Source organism: Colobus angolensis, unplaced genomic scaffold (assembly GCF_000951035.1).
Source record: "Colobus angolensis palliatus isolate OR3802 unplaced genomic scaffold, Cang.pa_1.0 Scaffold264, whole genome shotgun sequence".
Lineage (NCBI taxonomy): Eukaryota > Metazoa > Chordata > Mammalia > Primates > Cercopithecidae > Colobus > Colobus angolensis.
The window spans coordinates 98,377-102,436 of record NW_012115866.1 but is presented as its reverse complement, the minus strand read 5'-3'; the positions used below and the strand labels follow the sequence as shown (position 1 = coordinate 102,436).

Genomic DNA, 4,060 nt, shown 5'->3' with positions numbered 1-4,060 from the left:
GTGCCCAGCTGTCCAGCTTACCTTTCTAGGATGTCTGATTCTATGAGGACTCTAAACCTTTCACTGTCTTTGAGCTACAGAACAACTCAGAGGTTTTACAAACTATAGACACTTCTTGTCTATAGAAATGCAAATTGTTTTCAGTAGAATGCAATTGATTACTGAGCTGTGGATTTGATCAGTTCTGCCAGTTTTTGTATATATTTGTAGCTATTTCATTATTCCTCATTTGACTGTGTCTGAGGTACTTTGAATTTTCCATTGAAGCAGTTGTAATCTTCCTGGATCTCTCATTCATTAATGAGTTAAATAAAATGTCTAACATTTATTTTATATCTGTATGATTATATTTGATATTAAAATTACTCTTCAACAGTAGTATACAGTTATGTGAATAAGCCGCAATTTATCTATTCATCTATTGGTGGACATCTGAGTTCTTTCCCTCTGGCTATTATGAATAAAGCTGCTATAAGTCTTTTGGTGAACAAAGGCATTCATTTTTGGGGTAAATACCTAGAAATGGGATTTCTGGGGTATAGGGCAGGAGTAAGTTTAATTTCGGTGGAGACTGATGTTTCCAAAGTGGTTGTACCATTTTACACTCCCATCAACACTGTGTGAGAGTCCCATTTCTGCATCTTTGCAACTAAGGGAATTGTCAGTCTTTTCATTTCAGCTATTCTATGGAGTGTTTAATAGCATCATATTTTGGTATCAATTTACAACAGAAGATTTTCAGGAGGGCGGTAACTTGAACAGATTTTTACATTTTAGGAAAGTCTGTCTGCGTATTACGTGGAGAATGATTATTTGTATACCAAATTTCACAGTAGCATTATTCACAATAGCCAAAAGGTGGGAATAACCAAGCATCCATTTATATGGACGAATGGATAAACAAAATGTAGTATACATGTATAATGGAATATTATTCAGCCTCAAGAAGGAAGAAATTCTGATACACGCTACGACATAGATGCTCTTTGAAGACATTATGCTAAGTGAAATAACCCAATCAAAAAAAAGCAATTATTGTATGATTCTATTTATATGCGGTACCTAGCATTTACAGATAGAAAGTGCAATATTGGCTATCAGGGGTTGTGAGAAGCGGATAATGGGGAGATACTGTGTAATAGGCAGATTTTCTATTTGGGATAATGAAGAAGTTCTGGAGATGGATAGTGGTGATGGTTTCACAACAATGTGAATGTACTTAATGCCACTGAACTGTACACTTAAAAATGGTGAATTTTATGTTAGATACATTTACCACACAAAGAGGAGGGAGGGCGGGAGGGAAGGAGAGAAGGAAGTAAAGAGGGGAGACGAGAGGAAGAAAGGAAAGAAAGATCTGGCACCACAGGGCCCACATTCCCGCGTGTCAGCAATAGGCTGAAACAGAAGTATGGCTTCTCATGTGTCCCTGGAGGCATCTGAGTGTGCGCCCCCTTTCCCAGTTCAATGACAATTTGCACCTGCTCGTGTAGAGGGGTACGGGTGAAGAGACCAGCATTATTAAGGGGATGGAGAGGCAAGACCGCCAAAACCTCGCAGAGACACACAGTCAGAACCAAGAGACTGGGGTGAAGACGCCTGGCTTGGCCTGTGGGAACTGGCAAGTCTCAGCTCTCAGACGCCCGAGCTTTTCAACCCCGCCACAGCCGGGTTCTAGATTCCTACTTCCTTTAAAGCCTTCACTGACTCTAAAACACCAAAAACAAAGACCCAACCAGCGCCGGAAGGCCGGGATGTAACCGTAGTCACCTGACCCTCCCGTTCGGACTCTGATTGGGGTTTGGAGATACGTGCCCCTCCCAGCGCCGCACGGCGACCCCGCCCCAGCAGCCTGAGGGGTGGGAACAGATGTGGGAGTACGACAGTATTGGTCGGTTTCCCCAGAAAGCAGCCAATCGGAATAGGCAGGCTTCCGGCGCGAAGTGAGCGAGATATCTGGGCGGCAGCCGTGGTCGTGCCGCGCGGAGTTTGGATCCTGGTTCCGCCCGCTAGGAGTCTGCGTGCGAGGTGAGTGCCGCGCGCGTAACTACGGGTCGGTCAGCGCTGACCTAGCCCTGCTCTGGCGGTCCGGCCCGGAGCTGGAGGCCGCACGAGTTCTTCCGTTTCCTGCACTGCTTCGCCCCGCTGAGTCAACTAGTCTGGCGAACATCCTGGGAGGACAGCAGATACGTAATACGTTCCAGATGGGAAAACAGAGGCCGGGGGCAGGGGCGAACTCTGCCAAGGTCTCCCGGGGCGTCAGAGGCGGAGCATGGGCTAGGACCCGGCTTGTTCTTGCCCATGTACTCCAGTGCCTAACATGATGCCCCGCAAGGGGTAATCCCAGCCCAGACCTCTGGCACTATTACCTCCGTGTCCTTCCTGAGGAACAACGAAAACACTTTGTACTTTTTCTATGGCCTTCCATAATCACGAGCTGGGCTACTCTTGTTTTTGAGTGTCTACTGTGTGCCGTGTTCCTGGCACCCATGATCTTACAACTGTAGCTTCACGATATCCCAGCAAAACGAAGTGAATAGGAATACTGCATCAGATTGCTTGGGTTCGAATTCTAGCTCCTTCACGTTTAGCTGTGTCTACTGCACGTTACTGAAACACTAAGTGTCTTGGTTTTCGTCTGTCATATGGGGGAAATGGTCTCTTCCACTTCCTGGCGTTTTTGTTAGGGTTAAACGACTTAATGTATGCAATAATAAATGCTTGGAAGACTACCTGTTACATAGTACACAGTAAGGGTTCTGTTATTATTACCCAGAGAAGCGGATGAAATTGTCCTCATTTTAGACATGGAAAATCTGAAGCATAAAGAGCTTGTCTCTGTACAGAAAGAGTATTTGGCGATTGAGTGCTAGAGATACAGAATTTGAACTAAGAGCGCCTGATTTTAAAGCATATCCCACAACATCAGGCTTTCTCCATAATCCCAGCACTTTGGGAGACAGGCAGGCGGATCACCTGAGGCCAGGAATTAGTGACTTGCCTGACCAACATGATGAAGCCCCCCCTCTGCAGTAAATACAAAAATTATCTGGGCGTGGTGGTGTGCGCCTGTGGTTCTAGCTACTGCAGAGGCTGAGGCACGAGAATCGCTTGAACCCAGGAGGCTGCAGTTAGCCAAGATTGCACCACTGCACTCCAGCCTGGGTGACAGAGTGAGACTCCGTCAATCATTCTGAAATGTTTTATGCCTTTAAAAGAGAGGGAATAGGGCCCAATTTAACTTTTTAAATTTGGTTAGTGGGTACATGGGTGTAATTCTATTTTCTGTATCTTCATGTAAGAAATATTAAAAAAGATATACATATCTTTTAATTTACATATTTTTTTCTAAGATAAAAAATGGATAGAATAAAAGAGGTCCAAGATAATCGTAGAATAATCCTAGGACTTCAGTGCTGAAAGGCCGTGAGGGTCTCCATTACCTGCAGGATAAAAATCTAAACTCCTTAGCATGATACCTGAAGCTTTTGAGCATTCTGTTTCTCTAACACATACTATTTTACCTCAGCCTTTGTACCACTCGTAGACTACTCTTCTTCACAACCTCAGTCCTGTCTGTAAAGTTCCACTTGTCCTTCAAGATCCAATTCAGTGTTCTTTGAAAAGCTTCTCTATCTTTTGTCTGTTTTTCCTTAATCTGGGAAGCCATAGTCTTTTAAGAAAAGACTTGATTGTCGGACTTATGTCATTGCTTTGTAATTATTTTTTGACATGTCTATTTTCTGCTGGTCTATAAGCTCCTTGAAGGCAGTAATAATGACGTGCCCATCTCTGTACCTCAGTGCCTACCATGATGGCTGGCACAGAGTAGTCACTGTAGATGTTAACTGCATGAAAAATACAAGTCGAAGACCGAGAATGAAAGTTCTTGGAGTTATGACATATGGACTTTGTTCTCTGGAATGACAGGGAACTATTGAGTTTAAAATTTGTTTAAAAATTCCTGTATTTTATTGGAACATATTCTCAATGTCAAGAAAAATATTCCAGTCATAATACTATCTTTCAAACACTTGAACTACTTTTTTTTTTTTTTTTT

The 4,060-nt window shown here is 43.4% G+C and overlaps 1 protein-coding gene across 1 annotated transcript in view; it reads left to right on the top strand.

Moving 5' to 3' along the window:
• Positions 1-1,920: 1,920 nt before the first annotated feature.
• Positions 1,921-4,060, top strand: part of BLM (Bloom syndrome, RecQ helicase-like) — an 88,520-nt gene continuing 86,380 nt past the window's right edge. Inside the window, exon 1 of the mRNA XM_011947392.1 lies at positions 1,921-2,028. The gene's annotated coding sequence lies outside the window, so the exon portion shown is untranslated. The remainder of the gene's footprint in view (positions 2,029-4,060) is intronic.